Below are 17,705 nucleotides of genomic sequence, written 5' to 3'. Positions count from 1 at the left end.
TAAGCCCAAGCCAACTGAAAAGCTGGAACTGAAAATAGATTATAGCATTTTGCCCCGAGGCTTTGGCAGTGATTGAAACAAAGTGTTTTGAAACAGAGCAAATTGGCATTTCTCTGACTTCTAATGTTGGGTCTCTCCAAGCTCAACACCTGGTTCAACTACACAAAACAGCCATTCAGAATTATAGTCTGGGCTTTTGTTATGCAAAAGGTAAATGAGGGCAGCATGAGCTCTTCCAGGAAAAGCTGTTTTTACTTTTTCCCTAGGGAGAGCTCTCATCAAAGAAAGAAAGAAAGAAAGAAAGAAAGAAAAAAGAAAAAAGGCAAAAGAAAATTGTTGTTGACAGGAAATCAAGAAGCCTGAAGATGAGTGGGTTCTGAAATTATTTAATAGAAGAAGAGTTCACACGATGTTCTAAAATGTCTCTACTATAAATGAATTAAAGTGAACCCCAACCTTCTCTGGGAACGTTCAGCTATCGTAGAACATTTGGAGCCATTTCTGGCTGGCTGTCCTCTGCCCAGCTCTCAATCTGCAGAGACTTGCCTTGACTTCAGTTGCATTTATGTTCTAATCAAAATAATTTGACTGAAACAGTGGTTGGCCCGTGGTAAGAGAACCCACACCTCTATATGATGATAAGCCTGTGAACATTTGCACATACTCATAGGCGCGTATATGTGGTTTATATAATACGTTGTGAACAGTGTTGAAAACTGCACTTGAATTTCGTGTTTGAGGTTGCTGGCCGTGCTGCTCAGCCCATTGCTGTAAAAGCCTAAAGTCCAGAATGAGAGCTGAGTGAAGTAACAGCCATTTCACCAAAGCAGATGCTTCTAAGATGCCTGCCATTTGCCGCCATGACTTGTAACTCTTTGGGTCCAGTGGCTTCCTTGTTGGATCTCTCATTATGTTGGCTGTTAAGCACATGTGGAGCCAGGTGACTTCAGAATCTAACTGAAGAGTTTTCGGGCACCTGGGTGGCTCCGTCAGTTAAGCATCTGACTCTTGACCTCAGTCGGTCAGCCATCTGACAACGCAGAGCCTGCTTGGGATTCTGTCTCCCTCTCTCTCTTCCCCTCCCCCATTCGTGCTCATTCCCTTTCTCTCCCTCCCTCTCTCTCTCTCTCTCTCTCTCCCCCAAAATTAAAAAAATAATAATAATTGAAGAATTTTCACCAGATGAGTATTGAGAGAGCAAGGGGATCACACATCACTGCACCCCAGGAACCTTCTCCACCTCCAACAGCAACTTTTCTGCCCTCCTTGGCTTCTTTGGCTATTGAGGTTCAACTGTATGCTGGGCCTTTGGAGATGGGACACACCGCAGTGAACAGGACCAGGCCTGTGCTACCTTGGAGGTCACCTCCTGGCACGGAAGACAGATGAAAAGAGCCCATTAAGCTCTATAATTGCAGGTGATAAGCAGGCTAAGAAGAAAGGGGAGGGAGTGGTCTGAGGGAAGGAGTTAGTTGGTAGGATCCGAGAAAGCCTTAGGAAGGAGCAAGCTCTGGAGACATTTAGGGGCCATACCAGTGGGAGCAGTGAAGGCACGTGTCCTCAGGTAGCATTGATGTGTCTGAGAAAATCAAGACGGACCAGGAGGAATACCAGAGAAGGTGGGCAGGGTGGGCAAGCCAGAGCACAAGCACCCTGTAGGGCAGGGTCTCTCACCTCAGCACTATGGACATTTAGGACTAGATAGTTTTTTGTCATTGTAGCGGGAGGTGGGTCCGAGTCCTGTGCATTGTAAGACATTTAGCAGCATCCCCGGCCTTTATCCGCCAGATGTCATTAGCACCTCCATAAGTTGTGGCAACCCCAGAAGTCTCCAGACATCACCAAATGTCCCATGGTGGCCGAGGGAGGAAGGCAGAATCACTCCCGTAGGTCATGGTGAGAAGAGGTGGTGGCAATGACCCTGGAGGTTTTGTTGTTGTTGTTTAAGCTTATTTATTTACTTAGAGAGAGAGAGAGAGAGCATGAGCGGGGAGAGGGGCAGAGAGAGAGAGAAAATTCCAAGCAGGCTCCACACTATTGGCAAAGAGCCAAACGCAGGGTTTGATCTCACAAACCGTGAGATCATGACCTGAACCGAAATCAAACCAGACATTTAACTGACTGAGCCACCTGGGTGCCCCTACCCTGGTTTTATTATAAGTGCGATGGAGATCTGCTGGAGAGGTTTAGCGGAAGAGATCTGCAGTATAATTTACATTTCAGAGGGAACACTCTGGAAGGTGGGCAGCAAGGGTAACGGCAGGCCCGGAAGCGTGGGCCTCTACGGAAGATCTAGCTTACACACAGTCACAACTTCACGTGTGTCCCTGGGCAACCGACCGTGGCAATAAAATGACCCTTCTCTGATGTCTAGTACCAACTCCAACATTGCTGAGTCAGCAGGGGCTGTGACCAAATGTAGGTCCTGATGGGAAAGGCATCTGGAAACAGACGAGACTGTTCATCAGATGGCGGAGGGTTCAGTTCACTGATACAAAGCTAAGGCTGTGGGTTGACCAAGTGGATTCACACACTGTACCTTGGGCAGATGTCCCCTCTCTGGTTCTGACTATCCCACAGCCTCGAGAAGCACCGACTGGCGGGACCACTAGAAAACAACAGATAACAGACCTTCATCCTGGAAGGTCACTTTCTTCACACCGCCAATCCATTGTGGAGAAAATGCAGATGTCATCTTACCCTGGTCCACAAGCCTCTGAGCGTCAGTGATGGGTCTTCTCATCCACCTACTCCTCTTACGAGGTGCATTACTCCATTTATACATCCTCTTAGAGAAACTGATTCACTCCCTGCCTCTGGAGTCCTGGGTCTTGGCAACTCCATTTCCTATCACTTTTTCCCATCACAGCTCCTGCCATGGACCGAATTGTGCCCCACCACCATTCATATGTTGAAGCTCTTACCTTCTAGTGTGACTGTGCTAGGAGGTAAGGCCTTTAAGGAGGTAATTAAGGTTAAGTGAGGTCATAAGGATGAGGGCCTGTTCCAGTAGGAATGATACCTTTTTAAGAGCATGAGGAGACACCAAGGGTGTGCATACACAGAGAAAGGCCCTGTGAAGACACAGTTAGAAGGTGGCTGTCCATAAACCATGAGGAAACCTCACGAGAAACCAGACCTGATGGCCCCTAGATCTCCAGACTTCCAGCCTCCAGAACGTGAGGAAAGAAATTTCTGTTGTTGAAGCCTCCCACCCCGGTCTTTGGTATTCTGCTGTGAGCCCAGCAGACTAATGCACCCCCTAGATGTCATCCTCGTGTGGACAATTTCACTTCACCTCCAGGATAGTCATCTTGGACCTCAGCCTCTATAACCACTTTTGAAATTCTCATTGAAAATCACCACCGCTGCCCCCCTCTGCCCCCACCCTCAGTCTTCCTCTGATGGTGCTTCTGGATTCTCTGAAGGGTAGTCTGACTTGTCTCCCTTAGTTTTCCTCACTGACTCATCTTTCCTGACTCCACCCTTACACGTTACTGTTCCCCCGGGTTGTGTCCTCAAAGATCCTCACATCTCAAGTCTAGACACTCTCCTAGGAAAATGCGTTTATTCCCATAGCTTTAACTATCACTTCCATGTGGATGACTCATACATTTATTTTCCCAGACTCAATATCTCCCTTGAGCTCCAGACCTTTACTTTCTGCCTCTAACATGACCTTCTCCAATTAAGGATGTCACCACCAAACCTCTCACCTAAGCAAGAAAGTTGAAAGGCACCTTTGATTCTTTCTTTTCTCTTTTTCTCCAAACTCAGAGAGGTCACAGGATCTTTTTGATTTCCTGTCTGCCTTCAATGTGTCATCTCCTGAATCATCTTTCTAATGCTTGTGTCTGATCATGCTATTCCCCTGCTTAAAAGTTATTAATGGCTTTCCATTACCTGTTGAGAAATCCCAAGTCCAGTCTCCATGCTATTCTATCTTTCTGGCAGCACCTTCTCCCACTTTCCTACCCAGATAGTGTTTATTCCAGCCCCACAGACACCAATTAACCCCCGAAACATATGTTCCTTTACCTGTTTTGATTCCTCTGATTGTAATGGCTCCACCGTCAACCAGTTCTTTTCCTTTGCCCCTTCTCTACTTTGACAACTATATTCTCTTGTGCGTCCCCTGATCCATGTTCTCTGTCCCTGGGACCTTTTACATGTCTAACTCCTCTGCTCGATTAAGCTCTTGTACTATTGTAACCATGTCACATCCATTCTTGGAGCCCTAAATAATCTGATACATTCCTGACATTCAGTATAGTCTCTGGAAAACATTAGTTGAAGGAACGATGAATAAATACCTTCTGTGATTATCTCTGATGGAAAACTCTCCCTTATTCTGCCATGCCTAAAACTCTGAGATTTTTATAAAGCTCATGATTGGAATGCAGCAACACAGGGTATCATTCTTTCAATAGAACTAAATTCAGTAGAACATTGGGGGAGTAGAAATAAGATGGTATACGTTGTCATAGACATCTTACGCCTCAGGTCCAAAATAATTTGTGAAATAACTGAGGAAGAGGAACAACAAAAATAAAATAGTATTATCAGTGTCAAGGAAGATTATTAGCAATTGTCTAGTCAGATAGAAAATACAGATATGGCCCCATAGCAAAATAAGCTATGATGGTGATCAGAGACACAAGACATCCAGTTTTGTACCAGTATAGCTCTATTCTGTTAAATGCAATTATACTGGCATATATTTATCAAAATAGGTTTTTGGTTTTTTTATCAAAACAGTTTTTTTAAACAGTTGTAGCCTCTAACAATTATGCTTCCTTATTAACTCATTAAATATCAAAACTGCTGAGATGATCAACAATATTTTGATACACGTGCAACAACTATAACGTGGTTTGAAAATATCTATGATTTATATTGGTAAGAAAGTCACAAGTGCTTTGTAATACTTCTCCCACGGATTTTCTATATTTGTGATTGAAGAAAATACATCTGAGTTAACAGTTAATAAAGATAAAGCAGCATTTTGTCCTAACCCAGTTTATAAAATTCTTAGCCATGGAAGAACTTCCGAGATGCAGAAAACTTGGTTTTCCTCCACTTCTTCCTGGATAAACTACGCTTTGATAAACTGTCTTTAGAAGGACACCAAGAAGTCTCCAGTGGGCTCTTTGATTTTCAGGATAACCAATACTAGATTCCCGGAAGGATTACAGAGGTTAATGCCACCATCAAGGACTTGAAAGACGCGGGGATGGTGATTCCCACAACGTCCCCATTCAACTCTGCTATTTGTCCTGTGCAGAAGGCAGGTGGATCTTGGGCAACGACAGCAGATCATCATGAGCTTAATCAGGTGGAGAGTCCCATTGCAGCTGCTGTACCAGATGTGGCTTCATGGACTGAGAAAATTAATATATATTGTGGTAACTGGTATGTACCCTTTGATCTGGAAAATGCTTTTTTCTCAAAAGATGGTGCTAAAGATCACCAGAAGCACTCTGCTTTCAGTGGGCAAGGTCAGCAATCCACCTTCACGGTCCTACTCCCGGAGTCTATCAATGCTACAGCACTACGTCATAATTTTCATAATTTCGTTTGATTGCTTTTCCCTTCCATGAAGGATGACACTAGTCCATTATGTTGATGACATTGTGCTGATCAGACCCAGTGAGCAAGAAGTAGCAGCTACTCTAGACTTATTGGTAAGATATTTGCATGCCGGTGGGTGGGACAAAAATCCAACAAAAAATCCGGAGCCTTCTACCTCAGCGGGATGTTTACACATCTAGTGGTATGGAACCTGTCGAGCTACCCCTTCTAGGGTGAAGGATAAGTTGTTGCAGGTGGGTCCTCCTACAACTAAAAGGAGGCCTGATGCCTAGTGGGCCTCCTAGGATATGGGAGGCAACATATTCTTTATTTGGGTGGGCTACTCCAGCCTGTTTACCACGTGACCCAAAAAGCTGCTAGTTTCGAGTGGGGCCCAGAAGAAGAGAAAGCTCTGCAACAGGTCCGAGCTGCTCTGCCACTTGGGCCACGGAGCCCGGCAGATCCAACGGTGATTGGAGTATCCGGGGCAGAGACAAATGCTGTTTGCAGTCTGTGGGTGAATTGCAGTGCCTTAGGATACTGAAGCAGCCCTATGGAGATAACTATTCATTTGAGAGACAATGCTTGGCCTGCTACTGGGCCTTAGTAGAAATTAAATGCTTAACCACAGGCCACCGAGTTACCATGTGACCTGAACTCCCATCATGAACCAGGCATTTCCTGACCCATCAAGCCATAAAGTTGGGTGTGCACAGCAACACTCTGTCATCAACTGGAAGTGATACAATCGGGCTTGCCTGAGTGGCCTTGAAGGTACAAGTTACACAAAGAAGTGGCATAAATGTCCGTGGTCCCCATTCCTGCGAAGCTACCTTCTGTCTCCCAGCCTGTGCCTGCAGCTTCGTGAAGAATTCCCTACAATCAGTTGACAGAGGAAGAGAAGACTTGTGCCTCACTTTCCAACGTGTCTCCATGAGACCCAGGCACCACCTGAAAGTGGACATCTGCACACTCAGCCCCTCTGGGATATCTCTGAAGGACAACAGTGAAGGGAAATCCTCCCAGTAGGTAGAACTTTGATCAATGCACCTGCTTGTGTACTTTGTTTAGAAATGGCCAGATATGTAATTATACACTGCTTTACGAGCTGTGGCCAATTATTTGACAGGATGGTCAGGGACTTAGAAAGAACATGATTGGAAAATCGGTGACAAGGAAATTTGGGGAAAAAATATGCAGATAGACCCCTTTGATGGGCAAAAAAAAAAATGTGAAGCTATTTGGGTCCTGTGTGAATGCTCACCAAAAGATTATCTCGGCAGAGGGGTACTTTAATAACCAGGTGGAGAGGATTTTCTGTTCTGTGAAGACCAGTTGACCCCCCAAACTACCCCATCATTGCCCAACAGGCTCATGAGCAAAGGGGCCATGACGGCAGAGATGGAGGTTATGCATGGGCTCAGCAACGTGGCCTTCCACTCACCAAGGCCAACATGGCTAGAGGCTCTGCTGAGTGACCCAGCTACCAGCAGCAGAGACCAGCACAGAGCCCCTGATGATCAGCCAGCTACCTGAGGGCGGGTTGATTGCATTAGATCACTTCCATCATGGAGGGGATAGTGCTCTGCTCTGCATAGGGATTTACCTACCTTGCATACAGCATGCCCAAACTGCCATCCATGAACTTACAGATGCCTGACCCGTCATCACCGTGTTCCACACAGCATGGCATCTCATCAAGGGTCTCACTTCACAGCAAATGAAGTACAGCAGTGGACCCACACTCATGGAATTCACTAGCGCTCCGACCGTGTCCCCAAGCATCCTGAACCAGCTGACCTGACAGAACAGGGGAATGGCCTTTTGAAGACTCAGCTACAGTGTTGGCAACGTGGGAATACCCCCGGACCTGGGGCAGGGTTCTCCAGAAGGCTGGATATGCTGGGAATCAGCATTCACTCTATGGTGCTGTTTCTCCTTTAGCCAGGCTTCGTGGGTCCAGAAATCTAGGGGTGGACGTAGGAGTGGTACCACTCACTACTACCCCGAATGACCCCCTAGCAAAACTTTTGTTTCCTGTTCCCACGACCTTATGCTCGGCTGGCCTAGTAGTCTTAGTTCCAAAGGGCAGAGTGCGTCCACCAGGAGACAAAACAATGATTCTATTGATCTGGAAGTGAAGACTGCTGCTTTGCCACTTGGGGCTCCTCATAACTCTGAATGAACAGGCAAAGAAGGGGGTTACTGTCCTGGCTGATGTGCTCGATCCGGACTAGGAAGGAGACACGGACTTCACCTGGGTCTCTAGCTCGCAGGATGCAGATCTCAGGACTTCTTGACCTCCAAACTTGCACGAGCCAATTCCTTATCACAAATCTCTTGATATAGTAAGTCATATATATGGATCCTATCCTGTGTCTCTGGGGAACCCTAATTCATAGCAAAATAGCTACCAAAACAGGTTTTTGAATTGCAAATAGAAACGATTATGTTTTTTCATTAAGTCATTAAATAACAAGACCTACACGTGAGCTGAATGACAGTAATTTCAGGGTGGTGGTGAGCATGCACGGTGTTTTGATACATTTGTAACAAATATAACCTGGTTGGAAAAGATCTGTTATTTCTATAGACAAGAAAGTCGTATGTCCTTCTAATATTACTGCCATTAGTTCTCTATATTCAAGATTAAAGAAAATTCCCACATTTGATTTAGAGATTGGTAAAAATAAGGATATATTTTGTCCTAACCAAGTCCCTAAGGATCCTCATCATAGATCCTCAGGGTCCATAGACCCCAGGGAAAGGACCTCTGAGATGAAGAAAGACTCCTGTCTCTCTACGCCTCCCTGGACAAACTATCGTTTGAGGAACTAACTTTAAAGGAACCTAGTAAATAGCCAGCAGGCTCTTTGATTCTCAGGATAACCAAACATCTAAACAATATCATATCAATAGCACTAGATAAGAAAATTGAAGCGGACTTTAGTTTATAAAAAAAAGAGCATGAAGTCTCCATTTCCCCAACTGATTGGTCGTTAGGACTAAAACAGGATCTTTTCCCTAAACCAATTTTAGCCTCTTGGCCCTCAGCAAAGTGCTTCCATATGACAGATGTGCAATACTCATTTGCTGAAGAAATGATCTTGGATGGATGGATGGATGATGGATGGAAGGATGGATGGAAGTGTCCACAAAAGTATCATTTAAAGTTCTAAAGAGAGCAGGGACTCACACGGGTTGTTTCGTTGTTTGTTTTTCTCCAATGTCCTCTTTCCTCTCTCCTCCTGCCACCTGAGAGTCATGCCCAGACACGGTCTTCCCTTGGAGCCGCTGGCTTTGGCAGTGGCTGTGCATTATCAGCTGGAAGCGATGGGGCCTTCCACACCAAGGCAATGGGCACAAGGCTGGTGAATCCAAACCACTTGTATTGTGGTTGGGTTTTCCTCAGAAGAAAACAAGGCTATGTTCCAGCAGGAACTCTGCCCTCTTTGGGTAATTGATCCTTTTCTAAATGCTCTCAGGGAGAGCCCCAATGTGCCCTCATCAGAAAAGAGAAGATTTCACCGTTTCAAACAACCATATTTGGTATTAATGAATTTACATATTAATTCGAACACAGTCCCCAAGAAGAACTGGAAAATACAAAATGAGGAACAAATATATAAGTAATCCTACCACCCCAATATACATATTGCAAATATTTTAGCATATTTGCTTCAAGACTATATTAGGTTTTTCACAGTTGTCTTTTTCTTTGGGGATTTTTGTCAAGGAGAATGGGAAAAGGGGGTTGTCTATATGTGTGATTATTCTAGCACATGCCGTCTGATTCCCTTCTCCATTACTTGGTATAATGGCTTTTTATTATATACATGTAAATGCTGGATATATACATAATACTTGTATTTATCAATACCCTTTTAATGACGATGTATTATCTCATCAATTAAACATCATCATTAATGACACATTTATCCTGTTTCATTTTTTTTTTTTCTCTGTCACAGATAAGGCTCCATGAACATCTCTATTCATCCATTTTTCCCCGTACTTCGTCTTTGGTGTAGTTTCCTAGAAATGCAAATACTACATCAAAGAATGAAATTTCTTAGGGCTCTTAATATAAATGATGACCAAGCTGCTCTCAATGTGATATTTTAAGTTTTAATTTTTTTAATGTTTATTTATTTTTGAGAGAGAGAGACAGAGCGTGAGCTCTGGGGAGGGGGGCAGAGAGAGAGGGAGACACAGAATCTGAAGCAGGCTCCAGTCTCCAGGCTGTCAGCGCAGAGCCGGATGTGGGGCTCAAACCCATGAACCATGAGATCATGACCTGAGCTGAAGTCAGATGCCCAACCCACTGAGCAACCCAGGCGCCCTTATTTTAAGTTTTAATATATTGGTGGCTTCAGTTTCTAATTCCGGGGAAATTCCTGAAGTTTCAAACAATTTATTTTCTTTTTTAAATTTTTTTTTATTTGACGTTTATTTATTTTTGAGACATAGAGAAACAGAGCATGAACGGGGGAGGGGCAGAGAGAGAGGGAGACACAGAATCTGAAACAGGCTCCAGGCTCCGAGCTGTCGGCACAGAGCCCGATGCGGGGCTCGAACTCACGGACTGTGAGATCATGACCTGAGCCGAAGTCGGTCGCCCAACCAACTGAGCCACCCAGGCGCCCCAACAATTTATTTTCTTTAGTGCCAGACAGTAAGTCTGGAGCTTTCTCAGTGCTACCACAGGAAGGGCAGAATCATACAGCCCAACATGGCGGTCAAACACACAAGCTGAGAATTAACTGCACGGTTTCAAATGCCGGCTCTGCCCCCACCTGCTGGGCGATCCTGGGTCTGTTATTCCACCTTTCTGTGCCTAAATTCCATTTTTAAAGTGGGAATAAATAATGGTACTTACGACATATGAATGAGTCACTGCTTACTAGGCGGTTTGACATATGACTTCCATAAGTGAACTATTGTTTTTATCGTCCACTGAGATCACAGCCTACAGTAGTGTTAAAAATACTACTCTATTTGATGCAAAATTTTCCATCCTGTTACTTGCTTTCTACTTGTCTTACCCATTTCTACATTCCTTCTGTCTCCAGCCCTGCATTACTTGGGGCTTCTAGGGTCCTTAACATCTGTCCTATTGTCCCCCTCTCTGTGAGTGTGAGGGTGAATACTGGTTCACTATTCTTCCACAGCTTACTTAGAGATACAACCTGATGCCGTGGAACCTAATCCCTCTTACCCCAGTCACATGATGCAGAAACTCCTTTTCCCTCCCTCCCAGCTTACTTGCTTTTGCATGCATCTTTGCATCATCTATTCAAATACTATTATGGATCCGTGCAGTCAAGATTCTTCTAGTTTACAGACATAATCGCCTTTTCTTGCTCTTCAGTCTTTCCCGCAACTTCAGGCCTCCCTCTGGGACCATTGTCCTTCCTCGTAAAGAAAGCCTCCACTATTCCCTTCCATTCAAGTTTACCAGTGATATACTCTCTGTTTTTGTTTGTCTGGAAATGTCTTCATTTCGTCTTCATCCTTGAAGGGTATTTTTCAATTCAATATAGAGTTCTAGGTTGAATATTAATTTTTTTTCACCATTTCGAAAACTCTGTCCATTGCCTTCTGGCTTTTATGTTGTTTTGTTTCATTATTTTAATGGTTTGTTTACTTTCTTTTTAAAATGTGAGTATTTTATTTTACTTCGCTTATTTATTCTTGGGGTGATGACTCTCCATCTAATGTTCCTCCTTGGAAATCAACGTGTCTTTCTTTCTCTGGTCACTTCTCGTGTTTTCCCGTTATTTTTGGTTTTCAGTCATTTACTCTGATGGGATTTTTCTCTGGATTTCTCCTGCTTCTTGAATCTCTGCCAGTTTGGAAAGTTGTCAACAATGCCCCATTACATACTAAGTCTACACCACTCCCTTTCTTTTATTTCTCTGGAAGGAACCTCATTACATGTTCAATGGAAATTGTCACTCCATTTTTTTCTCTTACGCGTTCTACTTTTTTCATCCGTTTTCCCCTGTACGCCTCCATCTGGGTAATTTCTCTGAATCTGTCTTTCACCTCACTGATTCTGTCTTATTCTTTAATACACTTTAGTTTCATCTTTGTTCCTAATTTCAGTAATTGTAGTTTTCTAGCATTTCCTTTTGACTATCCTGACAGTTCTTAAATATTCATCAAAATTCTGCATTTTTCCTTGTGTCTCCTTGACCACTTGCGACTTTAAATTCTGTTGTTTGGTAACTTGTATCCGGAGCCCTTTTGGGTCTGTTTCTGTTGTTTTTCTTCTGGCTTCCTATGCCTTGACTTTTTTCAGTTGTTTCTGTTTTGTTTTGTTTTGTTTTGTTTTGTTTTGTTTTGTTTTGTTGGTTTTTTTAGAGAGAGAGAAAGAGAGCACAAGCAGGGGAGGGGGCAGAGGGAGAGTGAGAGAGAATCTTAAGCAGGCTCTCCACTCGGCATGGAGCCCAGAGCTGAGCTTGATCCCACAACCCTGGGATCATGACCTGAGCCAGAATCAAGAGTGGGATGCTCCACCGACTGAGGCACCTAGGTGCCTCTGCCATGATACTTTTGACTTCCTGCCTGATGTATGTAACAAATTATAAATTACATTTGAGACTTAACGTTCCTAGAGAGATGATTGACGTGGGACCAATTTCAGAGATTGAAGTGATCCGTAGGTAGACTTCAGCTTCAGAGAAGATGTGGTATGCATATATATATATACATACATACCATGGAATATTACTCAACAATCAAAAAGAAGAAAATCTTGTCATTTGCAACCACATGGATGGAACTAGAGTGTATTATGCTAAGAGAAATAAGTCAGTCGGAGACAAATATAAGACTTCACTCATATGTAGAATTAAAGATGTAAAACAGATGAACATAAAGGAAGGGAAGCAAAAATAATATAAAAGCAAGGGCAGGACCAAGCATAAGAGACTCTTAAATACAGAGAACGAACTGAGGGCTGCGGGAGGGGAGGTGGGGGTGCGGTGGGCTAAACGGGGGATGGGCACGAAGGAGGGCACTTGTCGGGATGAGCACTGGCTGTCCTAATGTAAGAGATGAATCACTGGGTTCTACTCCTGAAATCATTATTACACTATATGTTAACTTAGATTTAAATTTAAAATAATAACATAATAATAATACTTAACAAATAAGAGGACTTGCACTTCCTAAGGGCCGTCCTTTCCATTCACCTGGATCCCTAGGTTACAGGACTCAGTTTTCTCGATCCAAAGCACGAGAGATATACCAGAACTCCCGGCAGGCCCTGGATTCCTGTTTTTCTCCCACTCACCTTGTATAATTGGCAAAAGCTCTGAATATCTTTAAAAATTGGTAGTTTCCTCTTCCAGGTAAAAGTGTTTACTTGATGGTGAAAATGACCCAAATGCTGAAACTTTCTCTTTGTGTTTCTGTCTTCTGGCTCTTGGCTTTGTATTTTTTCGCTGCATTGACAGCTCTCTGTTGCCTTCAGTCAGATAGTGTGTGTGTGTGTGTGTGTGTGTGTGTGTGTGTGAGCGTGTCTGTGTGTGTTCCAACACCCTACTCGTCTTCAGCAGCGAACTGGGCCAAATCATCGGGATCACCTCGTCCATTGTTTTGGGGAGTAGAAGGCTAGAGTCTATTTTTTCAAAAGTATGTGTTTTTTAAAAATTATTATTATGAGGGGCGCCTGGGTGGCACAGTCGGTTAAGCGTCCGACTTCAGCCAGGTCACGATCTCGCGGTCCGTGAGTTCGAGCCCCGCGTCGGGCTCTGGGCTGATGGCTCAGAGCCTGGAGCCTGTTTCCGATTCTGTGTCTCCCTCTCTCTCTGCCCCTCCCCCGTTCATGCTCTGTCTCTCTCTGTCCCAAAAATAAATAAACGTTGAAAAAAAAAATTTTTTTTAATAATAAAATAAAATTATTAGTATGGAAAGAGATCCAGGGGAAAATATGTTTAATTCCAGTATTTCCAAATTTATTTTACTACAGATTGATTTGTTTTCGTGAAACAGTTCATGGAACAAATGTTCCATGGCATCTCGATTTACAAAAGGCTTATATTTCAAAAGGCTGTCCCTAAGAAGTTTGCTTGTAAGTTCAAAGTGGTGTTAAACAAGGCACCATTGTATTCACGTTTATGCAAAGTTACGTTACAAGAGAAGAACTCTGTTTGATGGTTTTGTTGTGACTCATCCCACCCCATGTAACAATTGCCATTCTTTCACTATGGCCCTTTTTTTAAAAAATTATTTGTGCTTTTAATCTCATTGTGATTGTACACGTAGGGAACACTGGATTAGTCAAGAAGGCACCTGGAGACAGCTCTGTAATGACACTTTTAAACATGTTTTATTTTGAAATAAGAATAGATTCACAGGAAGTTATAAAAATAATACACAGAGTCCAACTGTACCCTTCATCAAGCTCTCCCAGAAGTTGTCGTTGGTGTCATGCTGTTAAATGACCCGCAGAGCTGTCCAGTTTTTAGCATTTTTAACACGCAGTCAATTTGCGTGTGTGCATGTAATTCTATGCAATTTTATCTAGGGTGTTGATTCATATAACTACCAACACAGCCAAGATACAGAATTGTTCTATCACCGAAGGAACCCCCTCATTCTACTCTTCTATGTACACGCCTCTCCATTCTGATCCTCGGGCAACTACCAATCTGTTCTCCCTCTCTAGAATTGTGTCCTTTCAAGAATGTTATGGAATCAAACAGCATGTAACATTCTGAGCTATACTTTTTTCACTAAGCATAATGCCTTTGAAGGGGACCATCAGCTCTAACCTTTTTACTCAACTCAACATCTTTTTCTACCATATTCTTGGAAGATGACATTTTTTCTGTCCTTTTTTTTTTTTTAACGAAATGAGAAACTAAGGTAGAGAGAAAACAAGACTTTGTCTAAAATTGTGAATAGAATGAATGACACATTTCTTGACTCTCCAGTTCAGAGTTCCTTACAATAGACTTTGTTTCCTCTAAGACCACTCCTTCTTTCTTCCTGTCTGGTTTGGAACAACAGGTTACCTGAAGGTCGCGGTGGGTGATCACAATCTACAGAGTATTTAATCAGAAGTTTGTGATATGAAAATCAAATACTCAAGTTTGCAGTAAATACTGCATTATTCTACTTAGTAAGAATTATAGAGTGGGTAACTTGGAAATCATTCACATCGTTATTGTTGAAAGATGTCTAAATCTGAATAGAATTTTGAAACTCGCAGCTCAAGACTGATTACTTCAAAAACAAGAAATGAATGCACTGTGTCTACCAGTAACATTTTCTAGTTTTCTTCTTTATCATCTCTCATCTTTGGGGGTTTGCTTAAAGGTCACCAAGTTTTGAACGAATCTAATAAGGACTCAACAACTTTCCGCAGAGGCAGAGAATGTTTCTGGAGAGGGCAAGGGTATTTAGTGAAGTCCAAGAGCAGAAATTTACAATCTGGGGTTTGTACAATTCCACAAGTACTCTTGAAACATCTTCGAGAAAAAGTACTGGGCGCAAAGAGGCCTAACATAATGTAACTGTGTTTTCTCAAGTGTCCTCCCGGGGCCATGCAGTGTAGATCAAGGAAGGTTTTCACTCTAGCCTTTGCTCGCTTCAGACTTGCTATGCCTGAGGCCCAGAAGAACATCTAAGGACCAGGAGGTTCTTACAGTCTCCATCTGAGCGCTGAATAGTTTGTACAAGTGTAGAAACCCCTGGAATGGGTAGAATTTAGGGAAAAGAAAGGTAAAGACATCATCGCATGGTATCTTATATGATTCATTTCCCCAACCAAACGTCCCACCGGAGTTGCATTGTTTGGAAAGGTATGAAACTCTATTCTTGGCATAGAAAATGTAGCAAAGCAATTGTAACCTGAGGAACCACAGCAGGATTTTAAAAACATTAAAATTGCTGGCACGTTCTTTCCCAAACCACCTCCATTCTCAAATTCAGACATGTGTCGGGTTCTTAGGCTGGGGCCATAGTTCAATGAGTAATCCCCCCAATAGATGCTTGCATACTATAGATATTCTTGTACTTGGGTAATTAATCTACACGATTTATTCACATCTGTAATAACAGGTGAACTGCTCTCCATGTAGGGCTTTTAAAATTCATTGAGTCATTTTTTCTCTGATGTCTTTTCATTATAACTAGACTTTAAATTGTTGGCTCACAGGAGATTTTCCTTATAAGGTAATACTATAGTTTTAGACACAGTAGGTATTATAGTGACGTAGAACAGATTTGGATGTTGGAAGGTGCTTATCTAAATAGGGGCAGACTTTGAAGACCTCAGCTTTCTCTCATTTGTGTGCCCATCAGTGATTGGTTTCTCCATCAAAGGGGAAAGACCTTGTTTAGTTTCCTAAGCAAGTTGAGTCAGATGCTAGGAAAGGAAGGCCTTCTAACCCTACCAATTTAGAGAAATGAGACAAATTAAGATGTGGAAAATTTAAGTTGCAGAAAATAGACTGAAAATACTGGATATTGAAGATAATGTGCCTTTGGCAAAGGCAACATCCCTTTTCTAGGAAAAGAGCTTAAACGAGCCTTATTTAAAAAAAAAAAAAAACAACACTAAGTATATTGGACATCAAATACCTTAAACAAATAACATTTGGGTGAGTTAACTGTAAAGGTACTGATTATGTATTAGTTTCTTTTTCTAAATAAAAAACTCATGGGTATAAAAAAATAAGGGGGAAAATTTACAGCTTTTTTTCTCACACTGTAGGGTAGAGGTCACCCACCCAGCTTGGGGTCCAGCTTGGTGGTCCTGCACATTTCACATTCAAAGTAGATCAAAGAGCCTGAAAAGCAAAAGCTGACAATCTAGGGATATTTTTATAACCCAAGGGGGAAAAATCATTTTGCAGTTTCCATCATGCATGGAAAAGTGATTAATTATATTGGGAGGAGGGAAGCTTATAATACTCAAAGAAGCCAAATTAAGTGTGTATATGACTCCTCATTTTATACATGGTATAAAGACCAAAGAGCTTTATGGCAGCACATGGAAAGGAAGTTACATGGAAATGAACATTTTCAAGAATCCACTATTGAAGTTTACAATTTGTAGACGTTTACTGAATTCTCAATGGTGGCCAAGTCTCAAAAGGTAAGTTAATAGTGTTGTTGTTTACGCCAAACGAACATCCATGCATTTCAGAAAGGCCACAAGATAAAATATGAAGTGTTACCTTAAAAGACCATCAACAATGAGTCTATTTTGCAAAAACCCCACCCCATCTAACAATGCTATCATTTTATCGACTTTTCTCTTGGACTATGCCTTCCAAAGATGGGGCTGCCCTAACTTGTAGAAACAATAAACAATCTTGAGAGATTAAAATAAATGACTCCAGGCTCCTTTTAATTTTGGGCAAACCTTTGGTGAGAATAAAAGAATCACTATCCTTAAATAACTGTAGAATTACATCATTGATCAGCTATGTCCCTCGTGGATAAGAATTCAAGGTGAGACATGGTGCATGAAAGGAATTGCTTCTTTGGTTTAAAAAAAAAAAAACCCTCAGCAATTAAAAACTCCAGACAAAGGACTTTCTCTCTGCATCCCCTGCATTATCCAAACCCCCCTTTCCCTACCCCACCGGTGAAAAAGACCAGAAGTTTGGTTGTGGGAATGTGACATAGTGCTGGTTATATTTTTGCTCCCTCTAAGGTTAATCATAAAAATATTATGAGCTGTGGGTTGGAAGTGGTTTTGGAGAAAGTGTTTTCAGGCATTGCAAATGTTGAATAGCTTGAGAAAAACTTACTCTATTGAACTGAAAATTCATTCTAGTGGCATGATTTTTCTCTTGCTGTTCTACAGTGAGTTTGGGTTCTTCTTGGAGACACTTGTGGGGTTGGGTCCGTGTTGAGTTTCCTGTAAATCACTACAGAGACAACATTCATGTGGGGAAGAAGGCAAGCTGTTAAAGGTATGTTCTGCTCAGTGGACAGTGATCTCCGTGGGGACTCAAGTTGGCGGTTCGGGGTCTAGACAGCTTTTCTCTCGATAGTGAACCATGTGCAACAACCCACGAGTAAGATTGTTTAAGATTCTTTTTGAGCAAAAAAAGTATTTCAAATTGTGCTTCTGGTCTCACGTATTGCATGACACGCCTACTTACAAG

This window comes from Lynx rufus, unplaced genomic scaffold (assembly GCF_022079265.1).
Source record: "Lynx rufus isolate CCGP_SWC_20201006 ecotype Redwood Valley unplaced genomic scaffold, mLynRuf1.p SCAF_5, whole genome shotgun sequence".
Classification (NCBI taxonomy): domain Eukaryota; kingdom Metazoa; phylum Chordata; class Mammalia; order Carnivora; family Felidae; genus Lynx; species Lynx rufus.
The sequence above is the reverse complement of the archived record's forward strand: the minus strand, read 5'-3'. Positions refer to the sequence as shown.